We start from the raw sequence: 19,956 nt of genomic DNA on the forward strand, positions 1-19,956 counted from the left end.
AGGGTAAGTTTCAAGCAACCAGAAAATACACTTATCTGATATCTACCAATCCCCATTGGTTCCAGATACCAGGGGTTTTACAGTATATTTGGAGAGATGAAGGGAGAATGGACCTTTGGAGAAGCTGTGCCAGAAGCACAGGCACCACACATCTGAAAAGTAAATGCTTAAGGGCACAAATCTATTTCCTACTGTGTATAATTTTCCTGCAGCGTTTAAAAATAGATTTGGAATGCTCCTACTCAAAACATAGAATCTCCTAAAGTGTCTAAGATCCATGGAAGTGCAACTAGAGAACCTTTAGCTCTGCTTTCCTGTAATTTATTTGTTACAAATACACTCGTACGCTTTACATCCTTATGAAAGGAACCCCCCCCCCCAAGAAAGGGCATAATCACATTTTTGAACTTTTATTTCTTGGTGCATTTTTTTTTGTTTTCTGCCCATCTGTTGTCTCATGGTATTTCTGCTGTTGGCAACAACCAAATGGAAACTTGCTATTTTCCCTCAGAGGTTAATGACAAAAAGATGATCATCTGCAGTGGAGCTTTACTCTTGGCACCTATCTCTATCCCATTACTAATGCTAAGATCATAAGCAGCTCATTCAGATACACAGAATATTTATCTGTATGCACCTGCGCTTCACACTGACAAGAGTGACTGTGTTGTGTTTCATCTCCTAGCTGACTGGACCTTGAAAAACATGTGAGACAAAAGATTGCAGATGTAGGAATCAGGAGGAAAAAAATATACTCCAGGAGGAACTCGGTGAGTCAAACAGTATCCATGGAGACAAAGGATGGATGATGTTTCAAGTTAAGATCCTGCATCGGATCCACCACAGTTTATATTTGCTCTGTTGAAGGAGAAGATTTTTTTTTTTTTTTGCTGAATAAATCGGGTGAAAACGATATATCCATTCTTCAGAATGGAATGGAGAAGATAAAAGTTTCACAATTTTCCTGTGGTATGACATCAGAAGCAGTGAAACTAGATTCCCTATTTTTTATTGACATAGGAAATATTGGGAAATATTGTTAAGTAGTGAGAAGTTGTGAAATGTTAATGTTCAAAGTCGCATGGGTATCCTTGTGTATCAATCACTGAAAGCTAACGCGGAGATGTGACAGGCAATTAGAAAGACAAATAATTGGTTATCCTTTGTTGCAAATGGATTTAAGTATGAGTAAAATTTCTGACAATAATGTAATAAACCCTGGGGTGAGGTTAGTACAAATAGGAATCGCCTTCAAAAACAAGGATCCAAAAGGAGAAGAATTTTCTTCTCAAAGAATCCTTGATATTCTGTAACATGGGTGTTCAGGCAATTAAAAATTGAGATTGCTAGACTTTGGGATCTTGAGAGAAACAATTGTGGTAGGAAAGGAAAATATTGGTTCAGATAAAAAATGTTGAATGGTGGATCAGGCTCAAGGGGTCAAGTAATTTGCTTCCATTCCTATTGTTTCCGAATATTTTTGTGGTCTATCAATAATCTCACATATGGTGAATCCCTTTGCAGGTACTGTCAACATTAGTAAAATATTGTAAGCACCTTCAAATTGCTGCATGAAGTTCTTGGGTAGAAAACCTTCTCCATCCAGATTCCAGGAACTACCAGTCCTTGGGTCCATCAGCTGAAGGTAATTTCAAGTGATAAGTTATGAACTATTGATCAGTGGATGTTCTTTCCTCCTTAATCTGAGGTAATAGGAAGCATCATTTTTTTTTAAATTTCCCAACAATGTTTCCTGAATAATAGAGTGTTAAGCATATTATAGGATGCCAAATGATGTAAATGCAGTTATTCACCCTATGGTCTGCAAGGCAGTGAGTGGACCACTGTGAAAATGTGAAAAATAGCTCTCCAATTAGCAGCTCTAATGTAACTGGACCACATGCAGGGAAAGGACATGAACAAGTGAAAATAGCTGAACAGTTTCTTCCTCAGATCCTTTCTCCATGCTGCTTTTCTGAGAGGCTGAGGTCTGGAATAAATAGTCTTTAATTTTGTGCATGGTGAAAATTCAGCGGTAAGATCAACAGGCTTTGTTCACATATCTGTGGCAGTGACAGAGGGATGGAAAATCAAGTACAGTACTTTCTGCTTTAGTTTCACAGTGTGCAGTCATGGCTTGTAAGGTTTTTTGTTCTGTACACAGCAAGAAAGCAAGTTTTTCTCTCAACAACTTCTTCACAGGAGTATCTGAACTGTTAACGTCACATCTGCTTGACATTTCACAATTATCCATATGGTGCCTGCCTGCACTTCATTTACAGATTGGAAATAAAGGAAATAAACCAAAGCTGAATCCAAAGTAAAAGAGAATCAAAACACTGCAGATGCTGAAAATCCAAATTAAAAACAAAAGGCTGGTGACACTCAGCAGGTGGGGTCACATCTGAGCAAAGAATAATAGTTAATAGACATGAAATGTTGAATGTTTCTCTTTCCATACATCATGCCTGACAGGCTCGTGTCTTCATTTTGTTCTATTTAAGGGCTGAAAATAAGTAAGAATGAGTTCAGCCTAAACAAAGGAGGCTAAAGATGTACAGAATGACACACAGACTGGTGGTGTTGTTCACATTGATTGTTATTGTAGTTAATGTTTTATCACCGGTGTGGAGAACATTTGCCAGGCATAGGCAGGAGAGGCAGATCATAATGCTATTTGCAGTGCACCACTGATGTCACCTCAGTGCTACCAGTTAAAATGTTCACTTTTACAATGAATCAACTGAATAAGTGATCTGCTGCAGAAAGAAATCTGTCCTACAGATATCAATTTATGCAATCAAGCTCTAATTGCAGATTAGTCGCTGAGTGATTTAATTGACAATGCTACAATTCTCCAGCTGTTTCCTGCTTGCTATTTGAAAATGTAGAAATCCATTGTGAAAATGAATGTAGGTGCCTGACTTACAATTTTTCAAAGTTACAATGGTACACTGGCACTCTATTTTATCATTTAATTTTTTTTTAGCGTGGAATAAAAGGTATTTAACATTTAATTGTAAAATGGGCTTTGTTTTAGATAAATATGTCCAGCAGTAGGCTATGGTAAGTGGACTGAGCACATTTAAGGGAGGGTAGGCTATGATGTTCAGCAGAAGAAATTCCTACCAAATTCCATCTTCTGCAAAGACACATGGCACTAGACATTGGTGAATTAATGGACAATGTCCTTGAATGGAGAAAGCTGTTGAAGGACCAGTGGTTGCAAGGAGGAGGGGAAGAGATGGAGGTTGAGTCTAATTTGGGAGCCACAGCATCCATATCTAAATCTCAGCAAGGAGTAATATGTGAAATATTCCTGTTTCTATCAAAACCACAGCACTGAAATACATCACCTGTCATCGCAGAGCAGGACACAAAACTAATGCCAGTGGCTGTTGTGTCTCTGACAATGCACTTTATGTTCCTGGTTCCTTCCAGACTGGAACTCTTTGCAAAATTCCAGTTTGCTGTCCACTGTTACATAAATTAGATGCCAGATGATCTCTATCCATAGTGAGCTCAATTAATTGAATTTTAATTGTGATCCCATCACTATCACCCCCTCAGCACTCCAGCTGTCAGCTCATCCAGATTGCTTATGGACCAGCATAAATTATTCAACACAAAGTTTTTGAATGATTGTCTGGTGTTTTGCTTGGCTTCATGCACCAGAACTCTGGCTCCATAAAATATACCAAATGCAATAGCAGAAATGTAATTACCACAACATAGTAAAAGAGATGGTAAGTATAAAAAGACAAAAATTAACTTATGCAGTTGGTGCAAAAAAAGTGAGATTCCAATAGTTCTTTTGTAGTTCCATTATATTTAATTGCTTAGGGCATTATGGCAATGTTCAAGAGCCTGATCAATATTGGGGGGGGGGAAAAAAACCAGTTGAACCTAAAGGTGCTGGTCTTCAGATGCCATACCTTCTCCCTAAAGGGAGCAGTGAGGTGTTGTGACAATGGTGATGGGATTCCTTAAAAAGTTGCCTGCCTTCTTGAGGCAGTGTCTCACAAAAATATTTATTCAATGGTTGAGGTTGGTGCCATGATGGACTTGAGTAGGTTTGCCACTTTCTGCAGTCTTTTATGGATGCTTGAATTTCTAAACCAGGCCGTGATGCATCAGTAAGTGTACTTTCCATACCATACTTGCAAAATTTCAATAAGGTATTCAAAAACATGCCCAATCTCCTCAGATTTCATTAAAAAGTAGAGTTGTTCGTTCTTCATTGTTACCTTGATATGTGGTTCTAGGAGAGGTTCTCCAATATGTGGACTTCCATGAAAGTGAAGATACTAATCATCTGAATCACTATTCCATCAATGAAGGTGGGTCCATGGTCCCTTGGCCAGTAATCTCTTTGGTTTTACTGATGTTGTGAGCAAAATCATTGATTGGCACCACCCAATTAGATTCTCAATTTTCATCCTGGCTTCTGATTCTTCATTACCTATTATTCACCAAACAATAGTGGTGTTGTTGGTGAATTCATTATCTTGTGCAAGATCCTAAATCGACACCTTCAAGTCCAAAGACTGATCCATATTCATATGGATAGCCAGAATCATTGATTTCATCAATGGGTGTGTAGAAGGCTGCATGACCAGGAAGATGATCAAGATATTCTCCAATCCGAAACTATGGATGAATGGAAAATTGACTCACTGCTGATGGCCAGGGTAGAAGCATTCAAGTCAGGAGATCCAGTCTTCAACAAGAAATCCAAGTACAATCTCCACAAAGCTAGCACAGAAGTCAAGAGGTAGAACTGCACCAAACTCCAGTTCCAGGAGAACATTATGGACACACAGCAACTGTAGCAGGAATACAAAACAAAGCTCAGATGCAGAATGCAACAATGCAATATGCTCAAATGAGCTAAACATCTTCCAAGCTCTTTGAACAGGAAGCCAGCAGGAAGGTAACACCCACATCAACTGTTGCAAGGGATGCTGAACCCATGGTCACTACCGTTGAATTCAGGGTGGCCTTTTGGAGGGTGAACCCAATTAAAGCAACTGGCCCATGTTATTATCTTAATTCCTTCCACATCTCATTATTTCCCATGCCTCTGTTCTCACCATTTTCCTCGATGAAATAACTACAAAGGAGAAACGGGAGATGGTAGATGTTGGAGTATGGAGCAAAATCTGATCTGCTGAAGGAACTCAATGGTCTAGTGGTTGATGTTTCAGTTTGAAAATCCTTCATTATAGCAAGAGCCCTGAGGAAGGGTTCCAACCTGAAACAATGATCATACTTTCTCCCACTGATGCTGCCTGATTCACTGAGTTTGGATTATTAGAACACCACTTAAATGCCTAAAATGCTGAAATATCTTGGAGTCGGTCAGCATTTCTGGAAAGAAAATGTTTCAGAAAATCATAATCATTGAGCTTTACAGTACAGAAAAAGAATCTTTGGCTCTGCTTATTCATGCTAACCCATCTGTCAACTCCAGCTAGGCCCATTTGTTTTCATTTAGCCCTTTGCTATCCATTTGTTTTAAACTTTACTAGCTGTTCCTAACACCTTGCTCCACTTTCCCACCACCCTCTGTGAAATAGGTACCCCTTGGGACCCTCTTGAATTTTCTCCTCTCATCTTAAATCCATGCTCTCTTGTTTTAGATTTCCCTATCCTGGGCCTGATTATAACTATTCACTTTATCTATACCCCTCATGATTTTATCAATCTCTTTAATCTCCCCTTCAGCCTCCTGGAATCACAACCCACAGAGCCTTAAAGCTTGCTGGTCAGCCCACCAGTCCTGGTAATGTTATAATGTGGGGCCCTTTGCCAGAGCCCTTCATCACTGGAGTTAATACACAAAAATGCTGGAGAAACTCAGCAGGTTCCATAAGAGAAGACATAGGTATTTAACCAACTTTTCCAGCCAGAACCTTTCATCGGGGTATGAGGAACAAGGAGGCATCACCTAAATAAAAAGATGGGTAAAAGTGGCAGGGAGAGGAGCACAGGCCAACAGTGAAGAGACCAAATGAAGTGGACATGGATAGGAGGGTAGGAGAGGAAAGGTGAGAATTGATCAGGGGAATGGGTATTTCTGTGAATGTCAGAGCTAGAGGAAAGGGGATAGGGAAAGAGGGGGTGAGAATATAATGGAAACTGGAGGTCTGTTAATGCCATATGGTTGGAGAAGTCCCAGACAGAATGAGGTGCTACCCTCTAATTTGTGGTGGTCTCAGTTTAGCAGTACATGAGATCATGGATAGATAAACATGTCAGCATGAAATGGTTGGCTACTGGGAGGTCAATACTATTACAGTGGACAGAGCAAAGGTGCTCAACAATGTGATCTCCCAGTCTGCATTCAGCCTCCCCAATGTAGAGGAGGCAACAATGGGAGGACCAAATGAGTGGATGATCCCTGCAGATTCATAAATGGTGTTGAAGGAGGTGGTTTGTGTGCAAATGTAACATTTCCTGCAGTTACAGGGGTAGGTACCAAGGGGGAAGGGATGAGTGGACAAGGAAGAGGTCCCTGGAGAAAGGAGATGGCAAGATGTGTCTGGTGCTGCAATCGTGTTGCAGGTGAAGGAAATGGAGGAGGATATATTGGATGTAAAGGCTGGTGTGGTGGTAGGTAAGGATGAGAAGAATTCATTCTAATATCTGATAATCATGAGGGGATGGAAATGCAATGGTTGAAATTCACTTCAGTCAAGTGTATTAAATGCAAAATGTGAGAGCAAAATTGTGTACTCTTGTGAAATTCAGTCCCAATGTATTCAATAACTGAGCTATACTCCCCAATGACCTTCTGAATGCAATTTTGCTGGCTCTCCACTCCACTCTGGACCATCTCAAACAGTAATTCATACATATGGCTACTTTCCTAGACTACATCTGCCTTCAATAGCATTATTCCCTCAGTGCTGGTCAAGAAGCTACAAACTTGGGCTTCTGTACCCCACTCCACAACTGGATCCTTGACTTTCTCTTTGGAAGACCGCAGTCAGTATGAATTGGAAACAATGTCTCCTCCTCACTGATCATCAACATACGTACACCCCAAGGGTGTGTGCTTAGCCCACTGCTCCACTCACTATAAACCTATGTCTGTGTGGCCAGGCACAATTCCAATGCCATCTAAAAGTTTGCCGATGACACCACAGTTGTCAGCAGAATCTCAAACTATGATGAGTAAACTTACAAGAGGGAGATCAGCTCATTGAATGGTGTAACGACAATAACCTTGTGCTCATGGTCAGCAAAGTCAAGAAGATGATTGTAGGCTTTAGGAGGATGTAAGAGGAACATGATCCAGTCCTCAGAGGGTGCAGTCGTGGAAAGGGCCAAGAACTTCAAATTCCTGGGTGTTAACTTCTCTGAGGATCTGTCTGGAGCCTCCATGTTGATGTAATCTCAAAGAAGGCTAGCCAGCGGATATACTTTGTGAGATGTCTGAGGAGATTCAGTATGTCACTGAAGCCTCTCATAAAATTCTGAGCATTCTGCCTGGTTTCATGACTGCCTGGTATGGAGTCACCAACTCTCAGGACAAGAATCAACTCCAGAGGGTTGTTAACTCGGCCTGCAACATCACAGGCACCAGACCTCACTCCATCGAGGAAATCTACATGAGGCGGTTTTTTTTTTTTTTTTTTGAAAAGCAGCCTCTGTCCTCAAAGACCCTCACAACCCAGGCCATGCTCTCTTCATTCTGTTACCATCAGTGAAAATGTACAGGAGTCTGAAGACTAGCACTCAGTGGCACAAGGACAGCTTCCCCACTGCCATCAGATTCCTGAATAATCATTGAACCAAGGACACTGCCTTACTTTACGAGCACTATTGTTATCTTATGACATTACTACAAAAAATAAAATAGTTGTACATGCTTGCATTATGATGCTGCCACAAAACAAATTTCATGACTTGTTCATGACAATAAATCCTGATTCTGATTCTGAATACCTTATTTGGCATAGTGCAGAATATCTTGCTCCAGTAATCCATTTACTACTGATGACATGGTTCTTTGTGTATATTCTTGATGTGGGACAGATTAATCATCAACATTTTAATGAACTGTTTCTTGTGGTAGAAGTGGGAACAGGTTTATTAAAATAACAAGTAATAGGCTGATACAATAGTTTTCACATTTGTATGTAATATTTAACATTTTTTGGGCATAAAATAAGGAAGTGTCACTTGAATAGCTCTGTTGATCATATTTAGACGAGCTTCTGCACAGAAATTTATTGATGTAGGGATACATAATTCTCAAACTCCAAGACACCACGTATGCTACAGGATCATGACACAGGAAAATTGATGATCAGGTGTCCTATACATTATTGTTCAGATACTTTGTTTACATATGCATTGAGTAAAAGGCCAAAATACAAACCAGAAATCAAGGTCCCCATGCACACAATTTTATGATGATCTGTAAAATTCATACAATAACCATACATTCAAAAATTCCCAGATTCTTGATTAGATTCTCAACAGATGTGGTCATGTTCAGTCCATGCATAGTTCCCTTGCAAAAGATACAAGCTTTAAATCGGGCAATAAACAAATAAAGAACATTTGAACATAAGAATGGAACTGTAGTTGCCATTTTAAACACACTAACTTGTCTCTCAATATTTGGAAGAGAAATGTTCCAAAATTAATTGCCTTAAATGCTCTCAAATTTACAATGTGATCATTATTTTTTGTGCCATTTGACTGTTTTGCCAAGTTAATAGAGTTAAGATATTTCTGGTAAAGTTAGGTTAAAATGAGTTTTCAGTATCTCACCCAAATCATTAAATGGGATCTCACTTGTGTTGCATTCAACTCACTGGCAAGCTAGCATCTCATAATTGTCTGAGTCTACATTCAATAATAGTATGGCTTTCTCAGACTCTGAGTTTGGGGCATTTTATTCTTCAAAGATTTCATCTGTAACTTCCACAATATTACTTGCTTTGAAAATCCATACATGGCATATGTTAAATGTTTCTTTCATTCCATAATACATGCAGTGTTTTCCCACTGTATCCTATATCAGCAACTTCTACCATCTCACCTGTAGTCCCCTTTTATTTCAGCATTGAGGGATTTAACTCTGTGTTTGGAATCTAAGAAGCAGAATCACCAGACTCACTTCAACTGTACTAATTGTCAGAGGAGTCCTTTCTAGTTGTGACTGTAGAACATTGCATTTGTTTTTGTGGTGTGGAATATTAAGCAATTGACCCAACACTGCTTCTTTACAGCCATGAATTGCCTGAAGCTTGATATACACATTGTTACAATGGTTAACCAAGTGACAATTTCTTAAGATAATAACATAACTAACTTTAAAGCAGTGGTTCTCAACCTTTTTTTACCCACATACCACTTGAAGTAATCACTATGCCATAGGTGCTTTGTGATTAGTAAGGGATTGCTTAAGGTGGTATGTGAGTGAAAAGAAAAAATGTGAAGAACCACTGCTCTATAAAATTAGTTAAACACTACCTACCATGCAAAAAGCCATGTTGACTATCCCTAATCACTTTCTGGATATAAAATAATTGTATATCTAATCTCTTAGAACACCTTCCAATAATTTATCCATTACTAACATCAGGCTCACTGGCCTATTATATACACGGTTACTTTTGGAGACTTTTTTAAACAACAGAACAATATGAGCTATCCTCCAATCTTCTGGCACCTTGCTTGTGGCTAAGGACATTCTAAATAATTCTGCCAGAGCCCCTTCAATTTCTACACTAGCATTTAAGGTCTGAGGAAATATATTGTCAGGCCCTGGGCATTTATCCAATCTTATTTGCTTTAAGACAGCAAACACTTCCTCCTCTTTAATCTATGACCTCACTGCTTGTTTTCCTTACTTTTCACAACTCTGTGCCCATTTTCTTAGTGAATACTAATTTAAAAAAAACATTTAAGATCCCTCCTATCTCTTTTAGGCTCCATTCAAAGCTGACCACTCTAATCTTCAAGGTAGCTAATTTTGTCACTTACTAACCTGTAGTAACCCTTAGGATTTTCCTTCACATTGTCTGCCAGCCAAAGCAACTGCATGTCTTCTTTTAGCTGTCCTGATTTCTTTGAGGATTTTCTTTCTCCTCAAATACCTAGTTTGCTCAGTGTTGCCTGTTCCTGCTATACACCTTTCTCTTCTACCAAACCAGATCCCAAATATTCTCTTCCCCCCCCCCCTCCAAAATCAAGGTTCCCTATGCCTACTAACTTTACCTTTTAATCCTAGCAGGAACATATAAATTTTGTACTCTCAAAATTGCACCTTGAGTATCAGGAGAATATTGGGAAATTGACAGCTACAAGTAAAATTGCACATTCAGAGGCATCCATTTTGAGATAAAGGCCATCTAACATATTAATTTTAGAAGAATTCAAAAAATAAGATGACAAATTTTGATTACCAAACAAAGACTATGAACATTCAATGACCCTCTAGATTATCTGACTCAACTCGATGGAAATGACCAAGTCCAAACCAAGGTTGAATTTAATCTCTACATTTGTTTTTTTAGTATACTAGTAATTTTTTATGTTTAGTTGAACAAATATTTTCCCTGATGTATAAAGGTGAAAAGAAAATAATGGATATCTTGTCATTCAAAATTAAATGATCTTTTACTATAATTACAATGACTTGACCTGAATTCTAACTTGTATCCTGTGCAAAATGGTGTCCTCCCTGAATCTTCATGACTCTAACAAATAAATGCATACACTTGTACTGTTTTACCAAATGAGAGAGGTTGAACTGCAAATACCTTCAGCTCTTGAGTTTTGCTTCTTGCTTTCACTTTTAAAACTTTTTTTGAACACAATTGGATTTGAAGGTTCTAAGATTGGATATCTGATTAGTCCAGTGATTTTCCTTTGTGGGGTGGGGGGGGGGAGAAAGTGAATGTGGTGGCAACAGATAAATTCCAATTGTTGGAAAATTAGTGTTTCTTATAATTCTATTTCTTAAGATGTTTAATATTTCACTTTGCTTTTTTGGAATAGTAATGAAATAGACAAGACTGAGACATTATTTCCTGACAGCTGTGGAAGCATTCCATAACGGTTAAGAATTTATTTTGAGATCCCTCCTTTAATCATTTTAATTAAGAAGAGCCTGTAATCTAATCCTTCATCTATTAAACTAATCTGTCTTGCTGTAGAGGTCACTTAATGAGTTACGGATTTAACAGATTGGACAGTTATAATGAACATGTGTGTGTAAGATTATCATCGGCTTGTTTCATACACTGTGGTTCTATCATGACCTAAATTTGTTGATTCAAGAAGGTTCATTGATTAAAAATTTTGAATTGAAGGGAGAATTTTTCAACTTTTAAAAATAGTTTAATTAAGTTTTATAGTGATGTTAAGGAGATGTGGCAAAAATAACAGTTCAAGGCTTGTCTCAGGTTCTTCATGCATGAGTTAAATATCACCTTTGGTGTGTTTACTATTAGTCTAAAATGTTGCTTATCCAATGTATAGCATCAGCTGAGAGAATTTTTCTTGCTTCATATTGGGAGAGCCAACAAGTTCTTTTCCCCATTCATTGATATTTCCTCCTTGGCACTATGATCTCCCAATCCCACTTCATTTCCAAGACTGAAAATTTTCACCCTTGTGTATCACTTCAATTTTCTGCACCTTAACTTCCTTGTGATGCATATTCTAAAACACAACCAAACAAATTTTAATTTCATTATCCATTATAAATTTAAATTTATCCAAAATATTGTCCCTTATTTTAACTACAGCTCATCATTCACCTCCATACTTGAAAGTCCTGGCTTCCAGTTGAAAACAATATCTATTTTAAAATTCACATCTTTGTTTCTAATTCTTCCCTTTATGACCTTTACTCTCTCAATCTGTAATATCTCCAGTCTTCTTACCCTCAAAGATTTCAGTGTTTTTCCTATTCTGGCAAGGTGTTCATCTGAATTATAATGAAAGCACTGCATTGCCGTTCCTGCCTGAATCATTTGACTCTCCTTTCCCCATTTATGACAAATTTTCAACCTGTTTGACTATTCTAATATCTGCTTGTCTGTGTGAAATGCCATTTTATAATACTCCATCATAAAGTAACTTGGGAGTATTTAATACATTCATGATGTTGCATAGATTAAAATTGTTTTTGATTTTTGGCACATTGAGCATTTGACAATATTAGCCATAAATTACTACACAAAAAAGCTCAAATATCAAATCTTAAACAGCCTTGCAATGAATGATTATTGTATTTGTATGGAATTTTTGAACAATTTTCTGATTTTGGAATACTAACAAAACTGAGATTTGCTTTGTGACATAACTGAGCCAAATATGTTAGTCCAACTAGATAGCAGACTCCTGTTGCCATTTAAAAGGAGGTTAATGCCCTCATTAAAATAGTGCAGAGGAAAATTTGATAACTATTCATTTGATATTATCAGTCAGTCATTTCCAAGCTGGACCATTAACATTCTCTACTTCAACAATGGTTTTGTTTCGCCTCTGTAAGTTAATTAAACACAGTTGCACGGTCAGACTAAAATGCTACTATATTAACCTCATCAGCAGTCACTGTTTAAACAATGTAACCATAGCCCAAAAAATGCAGCCTGAGATCATAAGTGACTTAAAAGAAAAGATTTCTCTAACCATGTGTAGATCTCCTGAGGACAATTTATTGGATGAAGGCAGCAGAAGCCTTTCCCTACCAACAAGGCCTTATCACATGTGGTAACGCTCATCACGTGTGGAACCAAAACGGGCTCGGTAAATTAAACAACCTGAGCACTTTGACAGCCGGCTATGTCATTCTATCTGCCTCGGGTGGCTGTCAAAGCTTCAAAACTTTTTAAATATTTTTGACATTTAGAAACTGTTGAAATATTTTTGTACAAGTTTAAAAATAACAGATTATTTAGAATTTAGATTTGCTTACAGAGCCATTTAAAAATAATTGAAAACAAATAGCATTATTTGAACTGATTCCCATAACTAAAAAAAAACAAATCTTTCCTATTTTACTGCCTTTTCATTACTTTCAAATTGGTCTACATTCTGTTCCAATACCAGGTCTAACCAAGGACAGACTGTTCATGTGGATTCCCATTATCAATGGTCAAACACCTATGGTCTGCTGGTGGGTCTAAGTTTGAGCTTCCTTGTAGTCAACCATTTCAACTCTCCAAACCATTTTGTATGCAGACATGTCTGCCCTTGACTACAGCTATTGTCAGGACAGGCCAAATGTAAACTTGAGGAATAACACGTCGTATTCCTCCTGGACAGCCTTAAATCTTGTAGCATGAACATTGATTTGCTTTAATTTCACATTTCACCACTGAATTTTATGTGAAGTCAAGTGGCAGAATGCAATTGAAGAATCCCTAGTGAACAACTTTGATTAAATTTTATATCCATGATGTATGTGGAATTCCCCAAGCATGCTAGAAAATACATGAGAAATGAAATTTCCTTGCAAAATAGAGGCAATTAAAAACAATAATTAATATTCTTGCAAATTGTACAGTATATTTTAATATATACAATGGATATGATTTATATTGATGTATAGCAGGTTATGTGAATTCTAAGTAAATGTATAAATACATATGCTATTATATAGAGAGGATATAATGTTCTAACTCATCTGATATCCATTTACCTGTATTAATTGACATTAAGTTTTGATCCAGACCCACATATTTTGAGCAACATAATATTCTTCATTTCACAATAAAGGAATCTGTTCTTTTTCCTAATAGCCACAAAGTTTCATTAATGTGGAGCCATTTGCATCCATTGTTTTTTTTTCAGGGCCAGTAGTATTCCTCAGTGGTTTGGTCATTGATTGTGCTTGGTCTTCAACTCTTCTTTCAGGACTGAAATACTTCACAGATGCATGTGTCACATTTGTGGCCCGAAATGTGAAGTTAATAAAACATCAAACACAAGTTTTATCAGGTAAACTTCTCAGTGGCTTTATTTTCCAGTTTTCTTGTTCTCCTGCTTGTGCTCTTATCTCTCTCTCATACCACGTGACTTCCGGTACATCTCATACATATTCATTATCATGACATCCCTCCTTTAATCAGAAATAAACTTTACCTTCACTTACCAATATCCCTCGGAAACATACAAACATCGTAACTAATGGTAATACTATAACTCAACTACATAAAATTTACTTCCTACAGCACTCATACATGCACTTTATGATATAAGATTAAAATACTGTCCCAAAGTTCTTATTAAAACTATGGCACAAAGTCTTCGTATCGTTTGGGCACTTTCCGGTTTCGTTTCGGCCTGCCTGTGATATTGTCGTCGCTTCTTGGTTGTTCACTCTCAGCGTCAGAAATACTGCTCGCCACGGCTTCGGGTGTTTCTGGCGCTCTAGTCACTTCATCAGGAGTGCTGGTAACTGCCTCTGGAACATCATCAGGTCTCTCAGTTTCAGCATCTCGTATTGGCCTTTCAACCTCTTCGCTCGATGTATCTCTGGACTGGTACCTTTTTACACCTGATACATTTCTCTTATACAGGACTCCAGTCGGAGACTTGACTGTCACCATACTGCCACTTTTGGATACAACAGTATAGGGTTGATGGTAATAAGGTGTGTCTAGCTTACCACCAGTTTCATGCCTCACTAGAACATTATCTCCTGGCATGATGTCTGAGTACTTGGCTCCACGTTTCGAATCTGTGTACAGCTTTGCTGCACCTTTCTTTTCAGCATCGTGGTCCCTCATCTCCTGATCGTCTCGGATTTCCTTTATTTCTGGCATTTTTGTGCGGATTTTTCTCCCAAAAAATGCTTCTGCAGGACTTTTTCGACTTTATCGAGGCGTTGCTCGATAGACAGCCACATAAGATAGCAATGCTTCTCGCCAATTTTGTCCTTCTGCGTGTGCAATCCTCAATCGTTTTTCAATGGACTGATTTTGTCTCTCTACTTCTCCATTGGCTTGCGGCCATCTCGGAGATACTTTATGATGGTGGATACCTGTGGTCCTCATGTATTCCGCAAATGTCTCTGAAATGAATTGTGGACCATTGTCAGAGTATAATGTAACAGGTAATCCATATCTTGCGAATATCTCTGCTAACGCTTGTATTGTTTTTTCAGTGGTTGTGGACTTCAACACCACGTACTCATAGTATCTGCTGTAGTAATCTATCACTACCATAATTGATTCACCTGTCGGTAAAGGTCCAAGAAAATCAACAGCTATGTCGATCCATGGTCTTGTCAGGAGTAGCGTACTCCGGATCGGTTCTGGCGGATTACTCCTATTTGTGATTTGACATCTGTGACAAGTTTTAACAACTTTCTCTGCGTCCTTATCACAACCTGGCCACCATACCTTGGTCCTGAGGTTTTGCTTGGTACCAACAATACCTAGGTGTCCTTCATGCGTTAAGGATACATCTTCGGTTTCAATCTTTGCGGTATCACCAATCTGCAACCTCTTAATACACACTGTCCGATGCAACAAAGTTCGTCTCTAATGGGAATGTAAGCCTTGTGAGTACACTTGTCCCATTGTCCACTCTGTATGCATTCTCTTACTTCCATGAGTTCTGGATCACGTTCGGATTCTCTCTCGACTTCCTTCGTAGTCACAGCTTTCGGTGTCGACTGAATAGCTACGAAGCGTACAAAGCTCTCTGTTTCTGTTCCCAATTCTGACTTGGAATGTGGACCACCATCCTTCACCAATCTGGACAGCGGATCTGCAATGTTTGTTTTCCCTGCAATGTGGATTACTTTATGTAGGGAAATGTAGGGTTGTAGTCTGAGTACCCATCTCTCTATTCTGGCACATGGTTTGGATCTAGGTGCATAGATCACCTCTAATGGCTTATGATCTGTGATGAGTTCAAATTCAATGCCGTATAAATATGCATGGAACCTCTCACAGGCCCATACAATTCCGAGTGTATCTTTCTCTGTCTGAGAGTATCTTCTTTCCACATCTGATAATGATCTGCTGGCATAGGCAATGATTCTTGGTCCTCCATCATGCATCTGGACCAACACGGCTCCTAAACCAACCGGGCTGGCATCCGCTATGACTTTGGTTGATGCCGCCGGATCGTAATATCCAAGAGTTTTTGCATCGGTTAGGCTTTGCTTCAGCGCTGTGAACTCTTTCTTCTGCTCAGATCCAAAATGAAATGGTACACCTTTCCTGGTTAGTTTCCTTAGTGGTTCTGCCACTGTAGCGAAATTAGGAATGAACTTTGCACAAAAATGGACCAAACCCAGGAAACACCTCACCTCTGTTGCGTTCTGAGGTGCACGTGCCTCTGCAATAGCTTTCACCTTGGCCTCTGCGGGGTTTAGTCCTTCCCGTGTAAGTCTGTGTCCCATGAAGTCCATTACACACTGAACTGGCACTTGTTTCCATTCACGGTAAGGCCTGCCCCCTGTAGTCTAGATAGTACACACCTCAACCGTTTGTCATGCTCTTCCTTCGTTGGTGCATGGACTATGATGTCGTCAGAAATGTTGGATCACTCGATGGATTTCATACTGGTAGATCTCCGAAGCTGCATTAATTCCAAATGATAGTCTCTTGTAACGATACAATCCACAGTGAGTCACAAATGTTGTTACATCTCGGGAACCTGGATCCAGCTCTAATTGATGATAGCCCCATTTCAGATCAATTTTTGAGAATACCTTGCTGGTAGTTAGTTCTTGAAGTATTTCCTCCACTGTTGGTATAGGGTGTCGTTCTCTAATTATAGCTTCATTGGCCATTCTCATGTCAACACATAGTCTTATGTGTTTGGTTTGGGCACAATCACTATGGGACTGACCCATTGTGTCGAATGTTCCACAGGTTCAATAATGTCTTGTTCCATCAATTCTTTAATTTTGGCTTCGACTTTCCCACGAAGTCCAAACGGAGTTCGGCGCATTGGTTGTGTCTTGGGTTTGACCGTTTCATCTACCGCTAGCTTCAATTGTCGACCTTTCAGCTTTCCTACTCCTTGGAAGACTGCGGGGAATTCTTGCTTCATATCCTCGTATGACTGAATTGAATTGACTCAAGCTCCAATATGAAGTATTGCCAGGTCTTGCACTGTGCTTCTACTCAGCAATGGTTCTCCCCTCTCTTCTATGACTATAAACTCTGCTTCGGTGTACTTATCTCCAGCTTCAACAGTTGCAGTAAAACATCCAATGGTCTGCAATGGCTTGGTTGCTGTGTATGGATACAGTTTCTCGGAACACTTCTTTGAGGTACAGATGATCTTTTTCCTTTTCAACTTCTCCCATAAATGTCGATCAATCACATTACTGTCACTGCCTCAGTCTACAATGACCTGCACTGTTACTCCACCAATGATCACTGGGACCTTCTCATGATGCATCTCATTCAACGTAAATTGGTAACAACTCTGTCCCTCCTGGGTATCATCATCGTCACCGTCTATCTGGCGAATGGTATCTTTCTTTCCAGGATACTTTCCTTTCCCCCAGGCTTTGCCTTTGGAAGTTGTACTCTTCCTCTTCTGGTCTGCATTGGACTTGCTTTTGCATTTCTTTGCAAAGTGGTCCTTACCTCCACACTTTCTGCAAACTTTGCCTTTGGCCGGGCAATATGGGTCTTTTCCAAAGTGACCTCGGTTTCCACATCGATAACACTCCACGTCCTGTGTCGACGTATATCTTGGCTGGTTATGGCGATGTGAGAGCCTCTTAATTTGCTGGCTTGAGTTGTCTTTCAGGGTCATGGTATGAAATTGCCCTTCAACAGCCTCTAATGCAGCAGCAATGGTTAAAGCATCGGTGAGTTCCAACTCACTCCCTCGTTCCAGTAGATGTCTTCTGAGTTTATCTGATCTGCAGTGCTGTATGACTTGATCCAATAATTGGTTGTCCAAATCAGCTGGCATGTAATTGCATCCAACAGCTAGCCGGCGTAGTCTCGTCACGTACTGAGCAATTGTCTGGCCATCTTCTTGTCTCGTTCTCCGAAACAAATGGCATTGAAATGTAGCATTCGGTGTCACTACATAGTGTGCATTTAATGCATCTACCGCTTTCCGGTACTCATCCTTTCTTCCAGTATTCAAAAGTGTCTTAAATGTATCCCGAACTGCGGGTCCCGCAGTGAAAAGAAGTAATGCCCTTCTCTGTGCTTTTTTGTTCAACTGTACCGGTATCTATAAATAGGCCACGACTGTCGGCGTAGGATTCAAATTCTTCCAGCCATGCCTTCCACTTCACACTTACAGTGCTTGCATCACCCGTTGGGTCAAAATGAGCAATTCCACTATGTGTTAGAAAGTCTGCCCCAGCCATGAGGAAATATTCCAGCCCCAAAAGTACTGAGACAAAGAGAAAATTCTTATCACCTTGAAATTGTCTGTAATCCTCTGTAATCTTGTTTAGTCTTTAATTTTCTTCAAGTTTCTTTCATCCTCATCGCCAGTGTCACATTTGTGGCCCGAAATGTGAAGTTAATAAAACATCAAACACAAGTTTTATCAGGTAAACTTCTCAGTGTCTTTATTTTCCAGTTTTCTTTGTTCTCCTGCTTGTGCTCTTATCTCTCTCTCATACCACGTGACTTCCGGTACATCTCATACATATTCATTATCATGACAGCATGAAATACAAAAATTTAGGTTATCATCTGGAGTTTGCATATCATTAGATCTGCTTTGTCCACTGAATTGGAGCAGAGGTCTTGGTATTAAATTTAAATGCAAAATTTCAATTATATTCATAAAACGAGATTTGTAGCTTGAGAATGCTGCTATTCAATGTGAAACAGGTTTATAAGACATAAAACATTGTTGGATAGCTATGAAATTTCCCATTCTAATTCCTGTAAGGTATATACATAAAGGCCATAAGTGTTCACTGTTCTCCCTTTTTCAAAGCTGATGTAGATATGATTTCTAGACATAACAAAGTGAAATATTCATCTAGAAAAGTAGTTGATTAATGCAATAATTTGCCACGGACGTGTTTGGATCTGAAGATGGGATTTACGTTGAATGAAATTGAAAAGAAGTAATCATTACAAGTCTTGATAATGGACTTGGACTTGAACTTGAAACCTTTCTGTCATTTCCCCCCCCCCCCCCACTGATGCTGATCAACCAGATGAGTTCCTCCAGCAGGGTGTGTTTATCTTCAGATTCCAACATCACAGTATATGTCTTGGGCTTGTCAGAATCAAATGTCCAGCAAGGGAAGTTAATGAATGTCCTTTAGTGGGGGATGGTAGTTATTCCATAGCTGTATTACAGTGATCCAAGGAGCATGTGTATGTCAAAACAACCTATGGCTTAACTTTTGTAGTAAATCATGATTTCTCATGGTCATCATTAATCTATTTGTAGGTTTCACTTCCCTGCTGTATTTCTTACACATGGTACTTGATTGAAATTAGATCAGGTAGTCACAAACAGTGATCTTTATAATTAATTCTCAATAAAAGTAGTACATCAAGCTAAAACTAGTGAATTATGCCTGATTTGAAGTGTTCCCCCCCTCCCCACAGAGAAAATGTTATGTCAAGCAACCTCCATAAAAGTAGTACATCAAGCTAAAACTAGTGAATTATGCCTGATTTGAAGTGTTCCCCCCCCCCCACAGAGAAAATGTTATGTCAAGCAACCTCCATAAAAGTCAAAGCTTGTGTAGCTGACTGGCCATCTTGTTCTGCGCACTACATGGCCGGCACTATAATGTTAGGCCTTCAGGTCATCCAAGGTTAGGGGGCACAATCAGTCCACTCTACCCCCCACCATTACCCCCATTGTTACCCTCTCATTACCTTCCTCATTCCCCCAAATTCTGCAAAGGAAATCTCATTAAAAGTCCTAATTCAGTTCCATAGGTCAACTCAAGATGCCTATCTAACATCTGATATTGGCTGTGAAATACACAGTAACATGTTTAAAAGTGGACAA

General features: G+C 39.1%; 1 long non-coding RNA gene across 2 annotated transcripts in view; it reads left to right on the forward strand.

Annotated features, from left to right (window-relative positions):
* LOC138755355 (uncharacterized) overlaps positions 1-19,956 on the forward strand; it is a 194,575-nt gene that overhangs the window by 370 nt on the left and 174,249 nt on the right. For both annotated transcript variants that reach the window (XR_011352220.1, XR_011352219.1), the window contains exons 2-3: positions 686-770; positions 1,525-1,645. This is a non-coding gene — a long non-coding RNA (uncharacterized lncRNA). The remainder of the gene's footprint in view (positions 1-685; positions 771-1,524; positions 1,646-19,956) is intronic.

The sequence above is a fragment of the Narcine bancroftii genome, chromosome 2 (genome assembly GCF_036971445.1).
Source record: "Narcine bancroftii isolate sNarBan1 chromosome 2, sNarBan1.hap1, whole genome shotgun sequence".
In the NCBI taxonomy this organism is placed as follows: domain Eukaryota; kingdom Metazoa; phylum Chordata; class Chondrichthyes; order Torpediniformes; family Narcinidae; genus Narcine; species Narcine bancroftii.